We start from the raw sequence: 25,032 nt of genomic DNA on the forward strand, positions 1-25,032 counted from the left end.
AAGTGCCAGGATCTCCAGAACAGTCAGCTCATGCTTTGGGTTCAGGATACCTGGGGGACGAAAGAAGCTGTCACTGTAAATAAGCATGTTCATTATGCCTCTTTTTAAAATCACAGAAATAACCTTACTTTTAAGTTTCAATCAGGTCTTTGTTAGCCTTGAGTCATGCCAAAAAAATAAAAGCAAATCCAAATTGAGGCCTGTTGCCATGTTCTTTTCAGCTTGTCTAACTTGGCCCCTATGCATATACCCAACAGGGGGATGCCCTGGGGGTTGTGCCCTCGTCTCTGCCATGCTGTTTGTGTTTTGGAGCTGTGCACAGCTTCTGCAGACAGCCCTGATGCAGTCTGGAGAGCTTTGGCTCAACTCTCCTACTCATCTATAATGCTTTTAAGGACTGCATCATTCAATGAGTCTTGAACTGCAGAGGGCCAGTCAAGCAATATTATCTGTGGAAAGCAGTGGCTAAGAGACAGGTAGAAACTTTCAAATAAAACTGATCAAATTATGGGCAGCTATTGTACTCAATACCTTTTAACTAGATGGGTCTTGATGCTCACAGTTGTTCAGCTCAGAGACTGAGCCTCCTCTACAGCAATACAGTGCATGCATGGTGTAGTGTATGAACTAAAGCTAATTACAGCAGTAAGCTGCCTCTTTGCCAGGCTGTGAACACAAGCCAGAGGTTTTCAGTCACTCTTACTAAGTGGCAGATAGATACTAAGCCTTGATTAGTAAAGATGAAAATGAAATTGTCCTTTGTCTATAGATTAAGAAAGCAGGATCTCAGTACTTAAGTATCAATGAAAGCCATGAGATACACATCAGACATAAATACACACCTAGGAGTTTTTGCTGCGCTCTCTCAGTACATAGTTAGGAATAATCAATATGCTTACCACATTGTCTGTCTCTTGACTAAAGAAAGAACTCCCTTGTGCATCACGAGCTCAGCACAACATGGCTTGCTCTGTAGGGGCAGACTGTGCCTGTTTGATTTACATCAGGGTAAACAGGCAGAAGATTAAAATTGATTTGTCTTCCTTCCAGAGAGATAATTTTCAAGATGTATTCACAGGGCTTACTAAAACAGGGTGCTGAATCAACTTCCTTCATAAAAAAACCTGACTACTCTGAACTGTATATGCTGTAACTGTACTTTCTGATTCTGAGATGGTAGGCAGTTTGTGAAAACAAAATAATTTACTAATACTCATTAACTGAGCTTTCAGATAGCCTGGGAAGCATATCATCCTCAGTCTACAGAAGTGGGAAATGAAATCTGCAAGAAAGCTGGAAATACAACTAAGATCTCCTTCCCAGGGCTGTTTTTACCGCAATTCATTTTCTTCCCCTGGCTCTGTAGGTGCACTGAATGTTAACTGTGGGATTCCTTGCCATCAGTTTCCTCTGGGTCACTCTTTAGTCTGCAGGCAAATTTGCAATATAGCTATTGTTCAGTTATTCAGCAGTTAATGAAAGGTATTAATTTGGGGTTGGCTGAAATCCTAACCTCTTACCAGTACTTCCCAAATATGCTTTTGGTTACCAGATTACAAAGCCTGTAACGTTGAACCTGATCTACTAGATTTCCCCTTCTTTGCCCTTGAGAATGTCAGACCAGCTCCCAGAACTGATCAATCTCTCAGGAAAGAATAGCTCTCTAGATTAATAAGAGTTTTGAGTTACCGGAGCTGTAATTCATGACACTCTGAGCATTTGAATTCTTAGTGAAAACAGGAGGCTTTAAGTGTGCTTTTCATCTCAGGATTTCAGCTTATTAGCAGGTGGTCTGCTGATGTGTCCGATATGCTTGACACACATCAATTAAGGTTATGCTAAGAGAGAACCTGTGAGTGAAATACCACATGTGCCCCCCTCCTATCAGCTGTTTGAGTCTGACCAGAAAACTAAACTGCCAGGTAACAGGAAAAAGTCCGAGGGCCTGAAAGAAACAGTTGGCAGCCTTCTGTCAGGTTTGGATAGACTTCCTTGTAAAATCACGCACCATCAGTACTTGGGTCTCCATAGGGATAGAGGCTGAGATTTGCAAACAACCCCTCCTCAGCCTCCTTGGATAAGTTCTTCTCCCTCTTAAATCTGAACCCTCTGACCAATATCCTCCATGCTAATATCCTCAACTTTCACCCACACCTATGCAAGCTTTTAAAATCTTTCATTGTTGCTTTTTTTTCAGGTCCATTTTCCTAGGTATTGGATCCTTTCCTAGGTAAGGGATGTTGTTGCCACTAAAGTGGAACATACTGGTTGGTTCTAAAAAATGCAAAATGCTAAGCATGCAGCCTTTTCTATTAAAAAAGAAAAAGCAGCAGGGTTGTAGTACTCAGATCTCACTCATGTATCAAGAGCAGAGAGTCTCCTTCTAATGTGTGCATTTTATTTTCATAGAATGGTTTGGGTTGAAAGGGACCTTAAAGATCATCTAGTTCCAACCTCCCTGCCATGGACAGGGACACCTTCCACTAGACCAGGTTGCTCAAAGCCCCATCCAGCCTGGCCTTAAACACTTCCAGGGATGGGGCATCCACAGCCTCTCTGGGCAACCTGTTCCAGTGTCTCGCCACCCTCATAGTGATGAATTTCTTCCTTACGTCCAATCTAAATCTACCCTCTTTCAGTTTAAAGCCATTACCCCTTGTCCTATCACTACATGCCCTTGTAAAAAGTCCCTCTCCAGCTTTCCTGTAGGTCCCCTTTAGGTACTGGAAGGCTGCTATAAGGTGTCCCCAGAGCCTTCTCTTCTCCAGGCTGAACAACCCCAACTCTCTCAGCCTGTCTTCATAGGAGGGGTGTTCCATTCCTCTGATCATCTTTGTGGCCCTCCTCTGGACTCGCTCCAACAGGTCCATGTCCTTCTTATGTTGGGGGCCCCAGAGCTGAACACAGTACTCCAGGTAGGGTCTCACAAGAGCAGAGTAGAGGGGCAGAATCACCTCCCTCAGCCTGCTGGTCATGCTTTTGATGCAGCCCAGGATACGGTTGGCTTTCTGGGCTGCAAATGCACACTGCCGGGTCATGCTGAGCTTCTTGTCAACCAACACCCCCAAGTACTTCTCCTCAGGGCTGCACCATTTTGGTGGTGTTACTCAGAGAAAGTACTGCACTTAGGAAACAAAAGGATTGCAAGACAGGTTATATGTGCAAAATTCACCTCAGGAGAATAGAGGAAGTTTCTCAACCAGGAATTTGCCACAAGGCCAGTTCTGTAGGGTGGCCTGCCTGAAATATAATAGAAAACACAGGTCAAGACAGAAAGAAAAGGGTTCACTTCCTACCTTCCTTGCCTGTGGCAGAGAGTGAATTGCAGTGGCTAAGTGGTCTTCAGGTCTGTACTGCCTTAAATCTGTATCTACCAGAGTCCACTGGTTTCTTTGACTTCTCTCCCTCCTGTCTGATATGCCTGGCCTCCCAGCTGGTCAGCAATGCGGAAAGAAATAAGCATCAGTGGCATACAGATACTTGCACTGGCTGTGCTTGGTTCCTGTGCTAGGAAGATGTTCCCTTAGACTCCATAGGCAAGCCCTAAGCTTTCTTCTTACTGGAATCACTGGCTTACAGAACAGGCTCTCTGCATTGCTGCTTTGCTTTGATAGTGTGTTAAAAGGCACAGTCTTGCAAAGTACCTTCTTTTAGGATACATACAGGACTGGTATAAAATTAACTGCAGCCTCCAGATGGCCCACCCAGATTCCTCTCTCTAGATCACCTCTCTCAGGCCCAGAAAGCAAATTGTATCCCAGTATGTGCTCAAGTAGGCAGGAAATATTATAGATGCCACTGCTCCTTCATCCACGAAGGAGCTTTTAAATATTTCAGTTGCCTTCCTTTTTGCCTCTGTAGCTGGGCCAAAGGTCTAAGAAAGCAGCAGTTTAAGCTTCTAGCATAAAATGTCCCTAACTGAGTGGGTAGCTTGCTGTGTTCTGTCCTGGTTACTGCTGTCTAAAAAAATTATCAGGGCTGTTGTCAGCCTTCCCCTCTTATCACTGCTGGTTCACAGCATGTGGAACTGAGAAACATAGTACCCATTAAGATTCAAGGATTGCACTGCAATTTTCCTCATGAGATCAAATCATACTGGGGCTTGCTTTCTTCCTCATATCTTTCTCCTTACACAGCATCTTCAGTTGACACTTCACCTAATGTTCCCTAGGGTATAGTATAACCCCTTAATGTACCCTAACTTTCAGATGTTCATGTTTGTTATAGTAATACCCTGGCATGGAATTCTGCAGGTCTTACTTTGGCAAAACTCCTGCTAACAGCAATAGGGGGACTGGTTACTTAAGGGCTGAAATGGGACTGTGAGAATTACAATCTTTTCTCGTATGTATGGTTTAATTTCTGCTTCTGATTGGGATGCTTAACTTTAGAGCAGTACCTTTGGCCTTCTTTTCAATTAGTTTTTGAATGTGTAAGAGCAAGTTGATAGGTATTTGATGAGGTTAATACTAACTCCAGCACTGCAATGGCTGAACTTTCACCATATTACAGTTTTCAGACATTGCCTTCATGACACCATCTGTCTAAAGAAATCTGCTGCCTCCTCTCCATTTTCCCCATCATTTTCTCCTGATATCCACTTTCTTCTATCACTTTGAAATCTATGCTTGACACTCATATACACTTTGGGACCTAGAGCTACATCAAAACATTTCCTTGGTTCACAGTGGCTGTGGAAAATGTTGTGCCATCACACTCCAATACACAGATGGGAAGATGTGAGCCAGGGCTACTGTGGCTCTGACTGACTGCAAGAAAGAGGATACAGGAGTGGGAAGAGATGATCATGTGGGTAGAAAGTGCAGAGGCAGCATTCTTATATATGCATGCAGGTACCTAAATTAGTATATTCTCAGTAGAGGTATCTTGTATTCCCACCTGCCCCAAAGCCCTGCACAGCCTCAAGCTTTTCAGCCTTTCACTCTGGCTTTCAGTGTCTCCTAGCCTGAGGCTCCTCATCCTTGGATCCAGTCTCCAGTTCATGCCAGTGTAGAGCATCTAGCTCCTCCCTGTGGTCTATGCTCCCCTGTCTCAACCACATAGTTCACAGCCTCTTCATCTTTCTCCCATCTTAGAGCTACCTTTTTTCCCAGGCCTCCTGGATCCCATCCTCCTGAACTTCTGTGCTCCATACCATTTGAGATGCTTGTTCTCCCTGCCTTGCAGTCCTTAAAAGCTTCCCCAAGCCCTTTGCTGTTTGCCATATTCTGCCACTCTCAGTTTTCCTCAGTACAGCCCAGTGTTTGCAGTCTGAGAAAGAAGGGGCTGTTTCTTCTCCCCTAGAGTCTCAGGTTCTTCAGTGCAAAGGTCTCAACATACATTCTTTTTCCTCTTTCTTGTTGTACTTGAAGGCAGGAAAGTAGGACAGGTTCAGGGTAAACCAGGCACATACTAGCCCTTTGTATGCTGTAAGAATGGATAGCTCCAGGCAAGGTCAGAGAAAGACTAAGCCAAGAAATATATAAGCATGGTATATTTTTTAGAAAATATAGCCCTTTCTATTTCTTTTGGCAAACAAAGTGTCCAGTATTCAACATATATCTTGTGAATCAACTTCAGGCCTGGAGCTGCTTTTGAACTGTTTGCTGTGATTCTTCATGTGCTTATTTCTTTGTGTTACTGGTCACATGGTAACATTTCTGATTCTTGGATGAATGATGTTTTCAAACAAAAAGAGGGATTTGGACACATTACTTTTGGTTCAGAACTTTTCATGAATGCAGCCATATAAAAATGTATTGCAGCAGTGTTTCCTGGATACTTGCTTGTGAAAGAAAGCTTACTTACATGAATGAAAGTTTGTGAAAATCAGTAATACTGAGACATTACGATTTTATAGGAGCCAGGGCTGGTGGTTAATTTTTGAGAGTAGCAAACTGATTCAGGGCAGTACAGAGCAGAAGCGTGAGTCTAGCACAAACTGAGTGTATGCCAGCATTTAAGGGTTATGGTTGCCACAGAAGTGCAACTTAGAACTTAGAGCACAGTCAGGAGTGTGGGGTTTACCTGCTGTTTCACAGTACATTTTCATAAGCAGCTTGAACATTTGGCTCACGGTCTTCTTTCTTCCCCTGCTCCAGTCCATAATGCCCCACGTCTCTGTCAGCTGCAGCACTCAGTGGACCCCTGTGAGCTAATTCACCTCACTCACCTTGCAGAAAATTGATGCATTTTGTCATGGGTCAGTTTTCTGTCAGGTGATGAACTGTATCTGTTCACTGGAAGTCCAACAAGCACCTCAGTGCAAGCTAAGAAGTGGGAGTGTACAGCCAGAGGGGAAAAGGGAACCTTTGAAAACAGTCTGATGTTTGTCTTTTGAAATTACATCCTTCCAACATTTGACCTTCCCTGATGAAAACCACTGGGACAGATGCATTGCATGCTGTTTGCTAGCTTGTTACTTAAAGAATACAAAGTATCCAGTCAGTAACTCCTGTACTGCGGCCTTCAGGGTGGGGGAAAAGGGAGCTACCATTCCAGCTCACTTAGAAGGGAAAAGGCTGCATGTGTTTCTGTCACCAAAGCGCTCAGAATGAGATCATGTGCCCCAGGCAAGCCCAGCTCCCTGCAGTCACAGATGTTAGTGCGAGCTGATGGGAAAAAGTGGCTTAGTGTGCTATGCTTATTCTCCCTTTTTTCTGGGGACAGCCAGGGGCTACTGCAGGCTGTAGTGAAAACAGCAGCAGCCATGGGGCTTCTCCAACAATGACATCAAGGTTATAATGCATTATGGTTTTGTCTGAGCTGTGTATTTTCTTTCTGTGGAAAAAAAAGTGATACATTACAAAGCAAAATGCATACATTATAAAGCAAAATACCAAAACCACTGAAACAGCCCAATCCTCATTGAACAGTAGGAGCAGGCTGCAAAGGATTATCACACTTGTATTTTATCTCTTTGGAAGATCTGCTGACAATTATGTGGCTTTCTGGAGGGGGACAGGCTTTTGCCATACTCAAGTCACTGGGCACCAAGCTGAAGTACTAAAACAAAATATGTAGTAAGTGAGGCCAGACCAGCCGAATACAAGCTTAACATCTGAACCCAGACCCAAGATATTCCATGTGCTGGCTTTAAAATGCTGGTGGTAAAATGATTTATAATATTACAGCTAATTCATCTTTTAAAAAATGGGTTATTGTTAGTGCCAAAATCTTCATTATTTTTTCATCAACAGTTAAGTGAACTGAAGCTTCGCCTTGAACTCCTCAAAGGGTAGGTTTGCCTCAGTTTATCAGACTTGTGGTTCAGTCTGTACAAAGCCTGCCAGCTTGTTTGCATCAGAAGATTCATCTAGGACTTCAACTATGACCAACTAGAAATCTGCATAAACATATTTAAAATCCTACACCAAGTAGTCTAATGCTAAAATGAAAGGTGAACACATAGCTGTGATGCATCCCTGGCTTGTTAGTCTGCCATCCTGAGCTGCTATCATTCAGGCAATTTCACAGATTCAAATTAAATGGCAAGGTGCATCCTCCACCAAACCCACACCTTTCACCTGTCACTTTCTCAGTATTTAGACTGCAAAAGATCAGGATGGAAAACAGGTTGCTTTCATCTATACCTTTGCAATTCAGCAATCCCAATACAACCACACTAGACTAGATGAGAGCAGAATCTGGGCCAAGAGAGATACATATTCTGCCACCTACTCTGCATCACAACCTGTCCATCACTGATTGAGGAGGGGCACTTTTTCCTTGCTTTAATGAACATGCAATGAGGTTAAAAAAAAACCTTTCACAAATCTATGTACAAAGCTGCATATAATCAGTATAATCAATATCTAAGCTTCATCCTACTCCACTCTTGTCCTACTGACATTGCTTACATAGTTGATCTTGGTGAAAAATCAGGGTTCTTTTCTACTTACATGGAAAATAACAGGGTTGTTTTGAAGCTGGCATTTGAAAACATCCTAAATGGAAGCTGCCATTTTTCTGAGAAGGCAGACTGCTCTTTGCAGGTTGTTTTCCCCATCTGATCTGTTCTTTGTTGCAGTCTTTCCTATATGAAGCTTTCTACAGTGAATTTTCTCCCACCATCAAACTGACTAATATCTTCCATCTCCATTTCTCCAGAAGACTGACATCCCTGTGCTAGATAGGAACATGGTGCTTGACTGCCTCAAAATCAATGGAGACAGTGTGAGAAAATGGGCATCGAATGATGCCTTAGTAATATCCAGGCAACTGCCTGGAGGCAGGAGCTATCTATGGACAGTAGGAGGCTGGTACTCCACATGGATGATACGAAAGAGGAAACAAAGAATAGAAAAGAAGGGAGAAAATGTTGGTGAATAAGAATGATCCCTGGAGCCTGGAAAATGAAAGGTCATTTAAAATCAGTCTTCTATTTTTGAATCTTGAATTTTCTTGCCATTTTCTTACAGAGTTGTTACTTGTGAAAGCAGCCTCTGATGTGAATGGACTTGGTTTTTTTAAGAGAAGAGAAATATTGAAGAGTACCTGAGAGATCAGTGTGAATTAATGCATTTGCTCCTCGGGACAAAAAAACATTCAGTCAGCATGAGCATCACAAACCGAAAGTGGTTATTTCCACCTACTCTCCACTTAAACACCATGTCTCACAAAAAACCCCAAGAGTTTTATTCCAAAGATAACAGTCATTCAACTTGTCTTGTACTGTGATAGTACAGTACATGTAGGGAGAGCCTACATGTCCAGAAAACCACTCAAGGGCTACTGTGCTGTACCCAATGAAATAATTTCTGGCCCCAAACCTTCAAGTCTGCTCCACCAGGATCAAGTTCTTTGATTTCACAGAAAATATCAATCCTGATAAGATCAAGATGTAGTCAGTTCATCCCACTTGTTTACTAAGTGGGAAAAGACTAACTCAACTGTTAACAAACCTTGTTTAGTGCTGTTTCAAAAAATAATATTATTTGCTTCAGCTGATGTCTGTGCATTTCAAGTGTTTTGCTGCTTACTACCTTCATGGGAGAACAGAACAGAAGAGAGGAAAAATGCTAGAATGCAGGCCAAAGATGCACAACTGTGGTAGCAGCTGAGCAGTAGGGCACATGAAATCTGTTCTTATGTACCTCTTGTTTGTGTGGGGTGCTCTGGTGTCTAATAATAAGACTGAGCTCATGTTTGTAACCTTTTACATTGGATCACTGGATTGTGTTTCACTCATCTGGAGGGCTGCCTGTTTACACAAAAGCTGTAGGAATATAATACGTTTGAGATCTAGCATTCTACCTGATGTGACTGAAATTATTCCATGGGTTATGCAACTATTGGAAGGAATTGTGACAGCACAGGCAAAAATACATACAAAGAAAATTCGTTCATAATTTTCTCCTTTGCTTTTACTGATTAGAGAGTCTTTGTTTGGTTTTGTTTTGGGGTTTGGTTTGGGTTTTTTTTAAGTAATTCAACTGCTTTTGACATTAACAGTCCAGTTACATCAATCCCAGATCCAGGTACAAGAGGAGTAGACAATCAGCACAATCCTAATTGTGCAAAGATGAAAAACTGAGCAAGTAACAAGGCTCAGGACTTTTAGGCAGTGTTTACAATGGTGTTTTTATTTTGTTAATGACTTGCTGTACTGATTCACCCATGCTTTAGTGATAGCTGCCTCATTTAGAGATTCTCACTGTTCAAATAGAGTAAGATTATTCCCAGTAGAAAAGCTTGCAAAAGTCCTCTGGCAAAACTAAAGGCTAAATAAAACTTGATATTTTAAAGTAAAAGAACATGCAGATAACAGCAATTTTAGTTTTAATGGCAAAACTTCTTTTATCCACCATAAAAATTGGGTTTACCATTTTTTATTGGGAAAACAATGTTCTTCAGTGGTGACTCAAAGGCCTTGAGGTACCCAGAAATATAAGTGACCCCTCAAGCCTTTGGTACCTGAATTTAATCAGGGCAGTAGACCTTTAAATAGCTGAAAATAGGGACTGAGAGTGACTTAGGAGCTTCAAGTCATGGTCTTTCACGGGGTGCTTTTGAAAATTCTGCTTGTGATACTTTTGGTAAAATGTTCCTTCTGGTAATTAATGGATTGGATCACCCCAGAGGTTGTCTATCAAGCAACTGTCTGCTGACTCTGGGAGTCGCTTTATTAGAGAAAAAACCCGACCAAACCAACCCCAAACCTCCCAACAACCTGGAAGCCTTTAAAGGATGTAAGTGGATCAGCATTCACTTCCCTGTTTATAAAAACCAGGTTGTTCTAAATAACTTGCTAAACTGTTGAACTATTTCAAGTAATGCACTAGATTTTTCCATCCCCTTCCAAAGAGGCAGTTTGTGCTGGAAGCGAGGGCTGCAAGGTTGATTTGTTTCCATGGGGTGTGGGGGGACCCGGCTGCCACCTTCCCGAGTAGTGTGTGGTGCTCTCGGCTGCTGGGGGCTGCCTGGGGGAGCAGTCAGTCATCTGCAGGCAGGAGACCATCCCAGCATGGGGCTGGCTGTTTATTTTCAAAGCCTTTGTACCTCAGGTTACTTGTAAGGCTGATGCTTGGGTAGTTCTGCTAAAACTGGACTGTATATATTCCCTGTTTTGCCTGTAATTTGCAGCTTATGAAAACCAGATGGAAGACTCCGTGCTCTGCAAGTTAGTATAGGGATGGGAGCTTCTGACATAAGAGCAGCTTTTACAGAAAACACTGAGTTAAGAAGATTCAGGCTCAAGCTAGATTGCTTCTTCCCTCCCCCCCCTTTTGTCTATTTTTACTGCATCATTGGTATGTGTCCAAGGAAAGTCGGCCATATCATTCGGAAATACAAGGGAATAAACTTTTGACTGTCGGATCTCTTCAGGCTGAGAGACTCCAGAGTAAATGAACTGGGAGAGAGAGAATTAAAAGGAAAGATTTCTTTAGGTGAACTTTTTCGGTGGTCTGCTCTGCCAACAGCAGTGTAAAATAACGAAGAAACTGCAGCAGTCCTTTCCCACTGTCTTTCTAAATAATGTAAGTTACCCTTTCACACTCATCTCTCAACTGTCCGCTTGCTTTTTCTGCTTTCAAGTATTTTGTGAGAGCAGTGGTTTTACAGTGAGTGAGCTCTTGCCAGGAGCTCTGCTGTGTGAATGAGTGAATCGTTTTGTCTTTCTTTCTCTTCTTTAAGTCAGGGTGGTAGCGGGGAAGCCGAGCAGTTTGACACCACCTCTCTTCGACAGTTGTGCTAGGCTCGACTTTAGATGGCTGTCAAAACCTTTAAACCTTTTCAGTGTTTGTGCAGAAATTCGTTTGTAGTTGGCAAAAGACAATAGCAAATGTTTTGATTGAACTGTGTGTGTCAGGCTTGCCATAAGAGCAGGCATTTCACAGGGGATTGTGTGACGCTGTGTAAAGAGGACAGGATGTGACAAGGGAAAACAAATGCTTCCTGGTCTTTAATATTTAAAAGAAATAATTGAAACAGAGCCAAGGAGTTTGTCTAGGAAAGAAATAGTGATGTTTATTCAAGCAAAATAATGACTCTAAATCTAAGAGGGCAATGTCAAGGTCTAATTAGGAGAGTTTTACTTTTCACAGGTGTTCAGTTTTTTGAAGTTGGTAGTTGGCATTAATGTTGCTGTATTCTGTTGTTGGACTTTTGTGAAGAGTAACTTGAGCCATTACCTGATGCGTAGCTCTCTGTAGGTTACTTACATTGGTTGATTTTCCCCCTTTTAGTTTATTTTACTATTTTTAAAATGCAGTCAGGCAGACTGTCAGGCAGATTGATACGTTTAAGTAAAACCAAGGGATTATAATGATAATGTACTGGGCAATATACTGAGAATAAAACAAATATTGCCCTGAAGTGAAACATTCATTAGGCCAAAACAATTACATAAATCTTTATTTGTATGGCGACAAATAAGAAAACTGTGGTGAAAGTACAATGACTAAATAAATATTTCTCTTGATAAGGATGAGGCGTAAGAAAAGTTGCTTTCTTTTCCAGCCTTAGATTTTTTTTCTTTGAGGGCAATGGATTTATTATGTGGATAACAGTTCTATGGCCAACTATTGTGATTTAATCATCAGAAGTTTTTTCCTTAAAATTCCACATTGCTGCTTGTGTGAGAACTGAAATTAAATTGACTAGTGATACAAATCAGAGTTTCTAGACAATGTGAATTTTTGGAATATAAACTGTAGGGCTTGACAAGCATATTAAAAGGTTTGGTTTGTTAAAATCTGTATAAACTTGGTTAATTTAAAGCTAGTCCCATAATTTTCTGGAAGATGCCTGGAGTGGTTATAGAGAGAAGGTACCAGGAAGCTACTGTACCTGGTCTTGGGACTGCATCATTCTGATAGAAAACAAAGCCAGCAGACAGAGGAGGTTAGTCCCTGTTTCCAGAGAGTTTTTTGGGGGGAATCGTTCTGTTGGCCCTCATCCAAAACTGCTTACTATAACCCAAAGGCTTCCTCAAACTTCTCAGCAAAGTATTTGACAAACTTGAGTTGTGAAGAAACTCCCTGGTCTGATCTGGACCTGCAGTGCCCACAGTGACTGTAAAGAACACCTTGGGGTTTTCTTCACTGAGGGGTCATTTTAGTCCTTGAGCTTCATCCTTTTTCATCAGAAGTGGCTTTGATACACCTTTAATTCACTATGGCTCTCCTTAGTGAGAAGGCTAAAGAGAACTTCTTTGTTGCTTCAAGGAGCACCACTAACACATGCTGCTTGAGGGCCAGAAGGAAACATGAAGTGGGTTTTATGACAGAACCAATTCTAGATTTGATTATAGGGTTTCTGGGAAGAGGGAAAAATTAAAACCATGGAAACATTTATTTCAGACACCTGGGAAAAATCTTTTGGTTTCTTTGTGTAATTTATAAAGGGAGACAGCAAAGGTATCATGCCAGATACAGAATAAAAATTAGACGTGTTTAATGACTTTTGGGGGGGCGGGGTCTTAAATATTCATCTTTTTCATGGAAGTTATTTTCCATGTACTAACTAGAATATATGAGTTCAATGAAACCATGGTTTTGAGGCTAGGTTTGAGACAAGCAGTGTCCATGGCCTGACAGCACACATGAATGCTGTCTGAATTCTGCTATGTCCAGCAGCATGCAGTGTTAGGAAAAATTAGACCTCACCTGGACAAAAATGACAATACCGCTGGGGGAGTTCCTGAGCCCATGATAGTATTCTTTGTCTGGCAATCCCGGTTTTAGCTTGAAGGTCAGGTTGTTTACTGGGAAATCCACATAATTGGTGCTTGAAGCCATCATGAAAACATGCCAGGCCTGTCTTTGCCTGATAATGGAATTTCATTAATTCATAACAAAACTAGGATTTGGACAGCTTATATAAACACAGGGATGCTCCTAATTCCTTTGAGGAAAACTGATGAATTAAATGAACTGAAAAGGTTTTAAGTGTCCTAATGTAGAGAACAAAGTGTTGTGTGTTACTATAGTGAAGCTGAAATTTAATCATCTGCATAAAGTATTAAACATACACAGTTTTGCAGAAACACGTAGTATTGTGTCTAGACACTTGAACTATCTATACAAAAACAAGGGCACAGTGTATGGTAGGTTAGGATAAATCCTTGAGCCAAATGTGAAAGAATTGGATTTGATCAGTTGGCAAGCATATTGTGTCATAAAAATTAAATGTGCCTGAGGATACAAGTGTAGCTAGTTTGAACTATTTGTTTATACACAGCAGCAAACACATATATTACTCCAAATAATACATTTAGTTTATAAAGAATGATCCTTAATACAGTTGCATTATAGAAGGGAATAGCTCTTCAGATTGAAATAGTTGTTTTAAGGACAGTGCAATATTCTGTATTATAAAGAGCTGTTAATTCCAAAGAATCTACAAATGCACTGAAAACTCCAACACAGTGTTTTTCCACCTTTTTTTTTTTATTTTTCAAGCCCTAAACATTTTCTCCTGGAATTTTGCCTATCCATATTTTGCAGTGTAACGTATATGAACTTGATTTTTTCAGTCAGCTTTCAGGGACCACGCTGAAAAAGTCCAGTGACTGTCAGATTGAAATCCACTATTGCAGATCCTACACTTGGCTGACACCTTCAACCAAAATTAGATATGCTATTTCCAGAGAATGCAGGTTGTGGTTATGTTATTGCTGATGTTTGTGGGTTAAAAAAAAAAAAAGGCCGGGGGGAGCTAACCATGTGAAATGCATGACATGAGTTGTTAAAAAAACAAGACTCTGAAACAAAATCAATATTTATTGAAAGGAATAAATGTTGGAAAGGAAATAGTCATTGCTTGGAGGTTTCTAAAATACTGAAGGGAAAAGAACAGGGTTTAGCATTCACATAAATAGACTTCACCTTTCTATACCTCCATTTTTGATAGGTTACTTTTTAAGACAAACTTGCATATTTTGTTAGAATTGTTAGAAGGCCTGCTCTTGTATTTGTTATGTGACATGAATGGATTGGAGGCAGTCCCTTGGTGTGCTGCAAGGTTTATGTTGACATGTTCCTGTAGTGGAAAGAGCTCCTTGGTTGCAAACACTTAGCAAATGCAATTTGGAAGAATTCCTGTTTTGTGAGAAATTGTGCAAGATTTCTTTCTCTTCCTCCTTATTTTTGATCAACTGGAATAAAGTCCACCTCTCACTGAACAAAACTCAGGTTGACCTTTGGAGAGATGAAAATGGCATTTCATGGCAAACTTTCTGAATTGTTTTACTTCTATAAAGACCAGGTTTTATTTCTGTGGTTTAAATAACTAAATATTTATTGTATAAATTGTAACATTAAATACATTTATCTTTGTTTTCTACCACAGACTCTAGACATTTTCTGTCACAGAATCTGTAGGCATACCTTGGCATTGCATGTCATTCCTCTAGTAATTGGGGTGGTTGGCTATATTTGGTTTGGGCATTGCTTATTTTAAAAGGTGAATTTAGCTGAAAGTCAGTGATTTAGTTTGATCACAGGAATAGCAGTTTGTAACTGGAATAGTGTAAAGTGAAATAAATGATGTAACATGTCACTCTACTGTACTGTGTGGGGACAGCCAAGGATCTAGTCAGTTGAGAAGTCTGCTGGCAACCCGGCAGCCTTCCCACTTGCCAGCTGGACTTTAGGGCAATAACTCAAAAGCAAATCCCATTCAAAAGGAAGAATTGAAATAGCAATTGGAATATAGTTCTTGAGGTGCTGAACAGATAGTTGGGCAGGTAGATGTTGGCTGGCTCCATCCATCTTGCTACTAGGTAGTTGCAGGAGGGTTAAAAGAAGCACAGCTAAATTAAGAAGGAGACTAATCATAGACATGTGAAAAATGTTAGCAGCATGTATTCTGGCACTTCTTACATTACATGGTGATCCTGTTAACACAAGCATCAAAATATATCCTGTGTAGCTGGACTGCTACAATAGTTTACAAACAAACTGCTGCTGGAATGGCTATGATGCTTTACTGGTAGATACTAAATTTAGGCTATAGTAACTTTAAGAATATGCCCCGCCACTAGGAGGAGACAAATTACTTAAAAATGTACTGTAATCATCTATACCCTGAATGTTCCCCTGGAAGAACTATGGACAACTCTCCTTTTTATGGTCAGCATTTTTGCTCATGTGTAAAAGTATTATTAATTTTCTTTCACTTTAAGACCTTCTGAATATTTTCAGCCTTGGATGCATTTTAGGAGCAATTAATTAGGTGGATGGTGGTCTTCAGTACTTATGCCAGGGTAGATGCCCTCTGTGAGAGAGACGTAAAGATTGGAGTAGATGCAATTACTTTTGATCAGGTTTTAAATGCATGAGATGAATGTTCAGCAATCTCTCTGCTCCTAATCCAGTATGGATTTATTTGTCTTAGTGTTATTAGTCTGCCTAAAGATGTGTATGATCAGTTTATCTCTGGGTGACTTTCTGTGCTTTTGTCACGTAAAGCTATTTGTTCTGTGCTAGCTACCATGAGCTTCTGTTCTTGATGATTTTTTTCTATGGAAACACAGAGTGACAATCCCCTCCTTTTCTGTTGTTTTTTACAGGTGTTGAATGCTAGGTTTGAGGATGTCCTGTAATTGAACTTGTCATTTGAAAAATTGTTATGTGTGGAGTGCTGGCTTAAAGAAAAAGTGCAACTCTCTGCAAAGATTTATACCGTGCCTGCCTCTTTCAATGTCAAAGTTTAGTAGAACTTGGTTATTTGTGAGCTTGAAGGTGTGTGGGATCTACCAGTGTGTTTTGTGAAGCATTCAGGAGTTGATTTAGCAGTGAAAGAGCAGTGGCTGGATTATTCTGAGCTACTTAACTCTGACTAGTATGAAAATACAAATGCACAAAGATGCTCCTGCACCTTGTGCAGAACAAAAACCCCTCCAAAGCAGCAATGGAACCTTGAGCAAACACACTTCACACAATTACTTACAGAAAAACAACAACAAAAAGATTGCACTGAAAAGATTTTGCTGAACTTGGGAATGCTCTTGAACAACAAGAACAACACATGAGCATCTAAAATAGCTGGAAATAAATTTTGATTGTGAAATCTAAATATGTTCTGAGATAATTCATTACTAATTAAAGATGAATAATTTTTCATTCATTCACAAATGTAATCCTTTACTTAAAATCTCCCAGTGGAGGTAAGTGCAATCCTTTATTACACAGGAAACAGAAGATAGTATGTAACAGAGGGCTGTTTTATAAGAACTGCACTACATGTTCTGTGTAGGCAGAGAACCCACTCATCCCTTAGCTTCCTCTTTCTAATTAGGTTTTTTTTGCTATTCCCTCCTACAAAAAAAAACCCAAACCCAGACTAGACTGGTGCATGCAAAAATGTTTGCATATAATAAGGTGAATTTGCAAAAAATAAGTGAGCAATTCCATGAATAATTTCCTGTGCTTGCAAAGTCCAAAATTTTTGTCTTACGAGAAGCTGACACACTGCACAGTCTTCAATACAAGTAAGCAGAAGAGCAGGAAGGCTCTTCTTCCCATATTTAGCTTTTGGGACAGATTTTTATCTGCACTTCTGAATGGTGGCCTGTACTCTCTGAACAATCATCATTGTTTCACCTCTGGGATGTGGTTCTGCAGAGGGCATGCTCTGAAGGTGTACACCCTCTGCAGGGACCTCTGTTGAGGAAGGTGGGCTACTTTTAAACTTTTAAATGAGGAGAACCAGGATAGCAATCAAGGCATGATTTCCCCAAGCTCTATAGCATTGCATTTAGCATAATACAGAGTACCTCTGTAGAGTAACAAGATAAACAAGATAAATGTCACTCTTAAGGAAGTATCACTAGAAGTGTCTTTTCTTTTTTTTCCTTAAGGATAAAATAAATTTGAAAAGGTAGGAGGAAGTGGGGAGAAATGCTAGGTTACCGCTGTATTCACTATGAAATGGTTCTCTGCTTGGGGTGATGACTAGTCAGTCACCATTGTTGTGTGTCTTGTTGGCATGACTTAGAAATGGGTGTATGTGCTAAAGGTATTCTGTGGCCCTGAGTGGCATTCTTCATGCATCAATAGTGTATTAAGGCAGCTGTCTGATGGATTAATTTCACCTGATATCCCTAAGTGGCAGGGCAAAGTGATAAAAACAGCCCTGTGGAGCCATTATTGTCCATTAACTATGCCAAAAGGGAGTGGCTACTTAGATGGCTCCTGTGAAGTCTACACTGAGTATTTTGAAGCTTTGCCGGGGTCAAATCAAAAGTAAATCTAGCCTCCCCTTATAATTTGGATGGTGGCTGACAGAAGGGTGTAAGAATAGATCGGACATACAGTACTTTCCAGAATGCTCTTGCATCTTCAATGATATGTGCTTCCAGTTCTGCTTCTGGTACAGGTGGTGTCTTTGTATTTTAAAATCTTTAATCAATTTATCCACTATGAATTTGTCCCTCTCTCCTGGAATGCCTGTAAAATATTAACAACTGTAGCATCCTGGGGCAATGGGTTTCACAGCTCACAGGATGAAGGAGTATCCCACACATTACTGGTAGCCTTAAAAGAGGTTTCTGATCTGTGGCCAATAAAAAGGAAGATTATAAACCAATAGATATAAATTGTGAATAAAAAATAAATTGTGAATAAAATTTAACTCAAGGTACAGCATGCTCCACCTACCAAAAACCTAGTGGTTGCTGTTTCATCAGGCTTCCAAAAGCATTTAAATTACTTGAATACATCCTAACAGCCCCTCACTGTGGTATCTGAGTGAGAGAAGTTCAGTACCTGAGATAGTGCAGAGTCTGTATGGCCGATTTGTAACTGGTTTTCCATTAGGATTTCTCAATTGCTTTTAACAGCAGTACCTGGAGCTGGTTACTTTACATACGCCTCTAACAGGTTTTGTCATTTACTACGTATAAACTGTATCAGTAACAGCATGGTACATCTTGTCACAGTCATCACAAGGACTACTTCTAAAGTGTCAGGCAGTTCTTATATCTGCTTATAGAATTTACAAGGGGAAGAGGATGCTAAGATCTGCTCCTGTTCTCTGACTGCAAAAGATTCAGGCTATATAAGCTACTATCTTGCACCTCTTCCTTTACAAAAATAGCCCTTATCCAAATTAATGGCTTGCTATGAAAACTTATTTCATAGTGTAAAAAGGTACTTAATGTCACAGATATGGTTAAATGGCAATAGTTTAATTTTGTGAGGTGTTAAGATATGGGCTACCTATGCTTGCACAGAATCTGTGTTCTATGTAGCTGGTGCCTATCACAGTGGGATTCTGGCACTTGGAAGAGATTTCCATGTGCTATCACAATCCAAATGATAATGTGGCTGATTTAAGACAATATTGTTTATAGCTGTCCTGATGCCAATGTTTTTTTCCAAATGCTTTTTTTTATTTAAAAAGACAGCTGCATTCACATAGTTATTGTTTTCTAGACTGTTTCCTAATTTGCTTTTCAGGCACTCAAAAATGTGCTGGTTTTCCTGTAAAGTAAAATGGAATTATTTTCATATAGAAATGAATGTACTGTGTATCCCAGTTCAGCTTGGGAGAGTCTTAAAATTGTGTCATATGAGTGGTTCTATTTTCCTCCTCTTTCATTAGCTGTTGCTTCATAAATTGTGATGTCAGTTAAAAAGATTGATATTCAGGCAGGAAGATATGTATGAGGGTCTTCTGAGAATGTGATTTTTGCAGAAGTGTGACGTATGTCAGTGCTGGGCATTTGCTTACGAGCAGCCTGGCAATGCCCCTGTAGGAGCCTTGGGCATCTAGCCTGAACCTGCCCTGCATGATAAGAACCTGGAAGAGATGTCTAAGAGAAAGCTTAGGAGAGATATTTTTGGAGATGAATAAAGGATGAAGGTGGACAGCTTTTACTACTGCTGCTCCTTGCAGCTCATGTCAGGTATAAAACCCTGTACCTCAAGGAAAAGGCTTGAGGAAAACCTGGGCTGAGCCAGAGTAACTGCTTGGTAGGCCCTGAGAAGGGGCCACTAGGACTGTCTGGAGAGCCAGCCTGCTCACAGCTTTGCAGTCAGATAACCGCATCTTACTGTGGCTGTAGTGAAACTCCGCTGTGGAAATACATACTGGGAATTGATGCATTTCTGCAGATAAGGCACAAGATACGGGGAGCACTCTGTCTCTGCTGTAGAAAGGTTTCAGCTTTTTCCCATAACAACAGTTCTTTAAATAGGAGCGCTGGCATGCAATCAGCAAATGAGTGTCCTTGCTGAGGACTGGAAAGACGTGTTTACTGGGTGAAGTTCAGCCATTGGGTGTTTCCAAGTTTTGAACTGCTGGAGCTGGCTACTGCTAAGTCAAACAGAGTGCCCCTGTGAGTGCGGAGAAGGAGGACACAGCATCGCAGCCGACATGCTCAGGCTCTGTGCGCCACGGGAGCTGTAGATGGATTTTGTTACTGTTGTTTGGTTGGTTCGGTTCCTGTGCCTACAACCATTGTTAAAACCCACAGAGCTCCTTTTGTCAAGGTTGTTCTGACATTGTTTCTCACTATTGCTGGTGCTGCCAGACTACCTGCTGTATGCAGCTATGTGTTTACCTACTTGGTAAAGTTCAGTGTTGCGTTTTTTCCAACATTAAGAGCCTGCCTGGGTAAACCTCTGCCTGCCACTTAACGCTTAAGCAAGGTTTTCTCTGAAACCAAGGACGACAAAAATGTTTAGACATATCAATGTGTTTTTGAAAGACATTTCAGTTCAGAAGACATAGCAGACATAGAAGGTAACATCGCTGCTGAGCTCTGGACAAGAAAATGAGGTGGGTACTGTGCAAAAGCTAAGGGAAATTGCAGCAACCAATATTTCATCTTTTAAACAATGTAAGTGCTGCAGAGGATGTGAGCCCAAATTCAGCCTGCTCACAGGCTGGAGAGGGGCTCTTCCTTCCCCTCCTTCTTAGTCCCTCTCCTGAGATGTGTTTTTGGCAGAAACCTGCTTGGGCACCCTATCTGCTGTGTGCTGTGCACTAAGACGACATGAATTCCTTCACTTTCTGCCTCCATTGTTTGCTTTTTTAACGCGTAGTTTCCATCTGCTGTTTCTTGCTGTGAAACACCTATTTTTTTTCTTGCAGTTTATTTTCCGTATGCTGTATCTGCTGGGAAGTGGGATTTTGAAGGTTGCAAGAAAAAAATTCTAATGGGCTGGCAGCATCTAAGTTGATTTTGTGAAGAAGTTACTGGCATGTGGTGATTGCTGGGTGCTGCGTTCTCACTTGCTGATTTGAACTTTGCTAGTTCAACAAAATCCTACTGAAGTAAATGGAAACAGAAGCAGAGAAACTTTACTTTGCAGTGGTCAGCAGAGAATATATGACTAAACTGCAGTAACTGATGTATATCACCTCTCCTAAAGAAAGAGTAGCAGAACTGTAAGATCAAGTGGAGATGCAGCGTGGGTCAGATCCAGAGGAATGTCTCAAGAAGGAGTGGAGGGGATGGTCTCTGAGCAGTTCAATCTTCACCACACAGCTCAGTAGCAAAAGCACTGAGCATTTCCTGCTTGCTTTTGCTTTTTTTGCCATTACTCAGCAACTCTGAAGAAAATACCTACAGCATTTTTCAATGTACCTTATATCTAACAGTATGTGGAAAAGGCCAGGGACCTCTTTCCAAATAGATCCCTGCTCAACCTCCTGCTTTTTATCTGTACTGCCTGTTATCCTGCGCCTTGAGGGGTTAACAGTGATTAGTACGGAGTCTCCATGGAGCACTTTTATTTCAAGTAACATTTCAGAGCAGATGTTTATGGAAGCAGCAGTGATTTGATGTGCAGTTTTAATTATTTGTCAGTTCAGCTTGTTTTTATTTGGGCCTGTGTACCTATAAAGGCTGAACAGAGACCTGTCAGCACTAACAAAACAGGTAGGCCTAAAGAGTAAAAAATGTACAGTTGTAAAGGTGATGTTAGCAGCACTAGGTAGTTAATCAGGGTAGAAGGGGTTTCAGTATAGATACTCTGACTTGCTGCTTTGGAGTGTACAATTTAAAATCCTTTTACTTAGGCCTGCACAACATCTAGCCCCTGAAATAATTACTTGGACCTACCTCACTGCAGGTATTTATTTTTCTTAATAGCTCACCTGAGAATATGACATTTTATTAAATGTGGAAATGGCCCTAAATGACAGCTCTGAGGCTGTCATTTAACCTGATATGTGACAGTTTAATCCTATCATTTCCCTTGGCATGCCCTTTCCCCCTCATTTCCTAGTCGTCTCTGAAATCTCATTTGTCAGAACGTTGGCCATTTGGTTGGGAATCCGTGGACTTCCACTGCAAGCACTCAAATTGTCCTTGCATGGGCAGTAAATCCAGTGTGCTCCAAGTGAATTTATTGTTCAAGGCCCTGACCCAAAATGAGGTCCTGAAAACCTCAGACAGACAAATATCTCAGTTGAATGATGACTGTGTGGCCATACGAGTTCTAACCTGCCAGTCTTGTCCCTTGGTGTCTGCAGGGCAGCCACCAGCAGGTCCCCTCTCCATCCAAGGACAGGACAGCTGGGAGATGGGGTCTTCGGTGATGGTAGCAGGACTACTGCACCACCAAAGGTTGGTGGAGAAGGGGTACTGCAGAGGCAGGCAGAAGTTGTGGGGATGGGGAAAGAGAAGAAAAGGAGATATTAGATACCAGCCATAACCCTTCCCTCCTCTACAAATTGGAGTACAAAGCACTAGTACGTTGACGTCTTAAGAGGCCCACCCATGTATTTCAGGTGTTCACTGTGTTATAAGCTTTGATTACAGACTGACAAAAGGAAGGAGGAAAAAGCAACAAAGCATTAAACATGTAAAACTATTAAGCAAGTCTTTCATTTATAGCAGTGGCTTCTACTCCTGTTATTCCTGTGCCTTTCGCAGTTGAAAGCTTTTAAAAGAAATCTAATTCATTGCATCAACATCTGACAGTGTTACTGAAGGTGAGCCCATTGCCATGCAGAAGAAATGCCAGAATACAGAGCTTGTTTCTGGTGACCATAATGCCTGCCCCTGCCACCTCAATGGCAAATACCCAAAAGGGGAAAGAGAAAGAATAACACAGAGGGGAGAAAAGCAATTTGAGTTTGGTGCTGCCTGACTTGCAACATCAGTGCTGGAGACAGGCAGGGAGTGTAGTCACATCAGCCAAACTTGGGCTGGCTGAGCAGGGAGGCCAGGCTGTCTCAGCCTGGCTGCAGTTGTGCTACAAAAGCAGCAACCTTGGCAAGCTAAACTAGGTGTAAGAAGAAGGTAGAAGGAAATAGAATAAGGTGGCAAAGGCATAGGAGGACAAGTGCTGGGTGGGCTGGGCAGGTTTGCAGCAGCCCAGCATTACATCCCAGTCAAACCTTTCAAGTTCTTTGCCTCCCAGGCTATGACAAGCCATGTGCTGCGTCACAAGCTTTGGGGAAAAGCATCTACTCCACTGGATCACAAGATGAGGGAGTGATTGTGGCTCCAGGCTGTGGCTGGTGGGGAGGACCCAGGACCTAGCAGAGCTCCTTTCAGGGCAGACATGCCCTCTAGCTACAAGCCCACAGTGGGAGGAAGCTGTGGCTCTTCCCATCTCATGTGAGCTACAGCCTGGGCAATTGGAGAATGTGGAGTCAGGGCTGGAAGTTGCACTTGCTCTGGGTCTGCATGGGTGCACAGCTGCAGTGGGGAGCTCTGTGGGAGCTGCTGCGTCTGCATGGGTGCACAGCCGCAGTGGGGAAAGGTAAAGATGCCTCCACCCCTGCTGTCTCGTGAGGATGACTAAGGCCCCTTGATTCCTGGTGTGGGCATGGTCCCACAATGACAGAGCTTGGTTGTTTCCCCCACTTGCTTTCCTGGCCCCAGGGTCAAATTAAGGACGCGGAGCTGAGTGATGGCTGTAACAGCCCATCCTCTCCCATATTTGTGTTTCCAAACTAGCCCTCGTTCCCAGCATGCTGGCTTTGGGTAATTGATTTCTGGTCTCTCCCACCTCTTATTTTCCAGTCAGTCTTAATTGCCAGGACTGTATTAGCTGGCCATTTAGTTTGGCCTAACCCAATAATTTTTTTTTCTAGTGACCTTAAAATCCCTTTTGTACAGCAGGCTGAGTTAGAGTACTCTCCCTTCAGTCAATTTATACAGGCTTCAGTGCAGACCATTAGTATTAACCTGGGGTGTTTGGATGAATTATTTAATATTAGGGAAGGATATACCAATATCTACCTATGGTCTGTAAATTAGCTGTGACATTTTTTGGCAACTTACTATTTATGGGCTTCCTAAGAATATGAATTCAGGTTGTGTTCAGAACAGGGAAAAGAATAAATTATTCAAAAACCATGACATTTACAGGGGATAATAACAGGGGCTAGATCACTCTTCCATGGCACTATGAAGATAGCATGTGCTATGTATTTTCTTCTCCAGAACTTACTTCCACTAGTCAGCAGTGATGCAGATAAGTCAGCAGCAATGAGTGCGGCAAATTTCTGAGGGAAACTAGCCTGTTCTTTTTAAAAAAAAAACAAAACAAAAACCAAAACCAAGCACGTAACAACAGCCCCCACTCCCATCTCCCAACTCAAAAGACATACACATACAATAAACCTATTTCAAACAGGCTGGTAGTAACTGCTGTGGGGGTAAAGTGCAAGACTGTTCACTGAGCTACAAGTCCATTTCCTCTTCACTAGGGAGAAGAAACCCACATATCAACATTCAACATGTAAGAACAAAAATCTCAAGGGAAATGCTATGACTTTGTCTCATTTTCCTTGCCACAGTACCACACTTTTGTTTTCCTGAAGAAGCAGGATTATTTACGGAGTATCAGCTCATTGTCAGCAGGCAGCTTTTGAGAGTTAATTATAAGAGAATTGCACTTTGAAGCAATCTCTCATTTGGAGGTGTAGATCCCTGTGAGAGTGGCTGCAGCTGTGACTCCTGCAGTCTTCTTTGGCCATGAGGTATGTTACGAGTTCGGTTCTGATTTGAGGGATATGTAGTTCTTACTACTGACTGTAAATGGAAATAGTAATTTGAGCAATGCTTGTCATTCTGGTTTTGTGTACGTAGATTTGATGCTTGAAATGAGCAAGGAAAAGCAAGCAGCTAAATGATGTCTGCATGCTTCTGTCCGAGAGTCTTCCACTTTGGCTCTGAGGGTGCCACTCCTGAATTTTCTCTCTTGATTTTTGTTTTAAGTGTGTCTTTGTTCCAGTGGCAGAAACAAAAGGCCTTGGATCTCCTTGTTGTGGGAGTGAAATATGTTGCTTGCTCTTTGCAATGGGGGTTCTTTAGACAGTTTAAAAAGAAAACAAAAAAACCCCCAATGAAACATAAAAACCCACCCCTCCAAAAATGTGCCTGAAATCTCTGGCCTTTTTTTAAACTGTGAATCCTGCTGTGCAGATGCCTGCTTCTTCTGACCTGCTGAATGTTAGAGCTAAAATGAAACATACCTTGTTCTCCTTCTTTGACAGAGTTCAGCACATGTTGAGAGAATCAGAGAAGCAGTATTTTGGCACAAGCACCCAAAATCCTAACACACGCACACACGCTGCCTGATGTTTCATTTCAGGTTATAAACTGGATTACAACATGCT

At 41.5% G+C, this 25,032-nt stretch overlaps 1 protein-coding gene across 7 annotated transcripts in view; it reads left to right on the forward strand.

Moving 5' to 3' along the window:
* The window catches only part of TRIM2 (tripartite motif containing 2), a 118,441-nt gene that overhangs the window by 45,411 nt on the left and 47,998 nt on the right, over nucleotides 1–25,032 (forward strand). Inside the window, exon 1 of one of the 7 annotated variants that reach the window (XM_069785434.1) lies at nucleotides 10,744–10,979. The exons of the other annotated variants lie outside the window; for them this stretch is intronic. The gene's annotated coding sequence lies outside the window, so the exon portion shown is untranslated. Of the gene's footprint in view, nucleotides 1–10,743; nucleotides 10,980–25,032 lie in introns of those variants that run through there. 7 annotated transcript variants of the gene reach the window in all.

The sequence above is a fragment of the Haliaeetus albicilla genome, chromosome 1 (assembly GCF_947461875.1).
Source record: "Haliaeetus albicilla chromosome 1, bHalAlb1.1, whole genome shotgun sequence".
NCBI classification, from domain to species: domain Eukaryota; kingdom Metazoa; phylum Chordata; class Aves; order Accipitriformes; family Accipitridae; genus Haliaeetus; species Haliaeetus albicilla.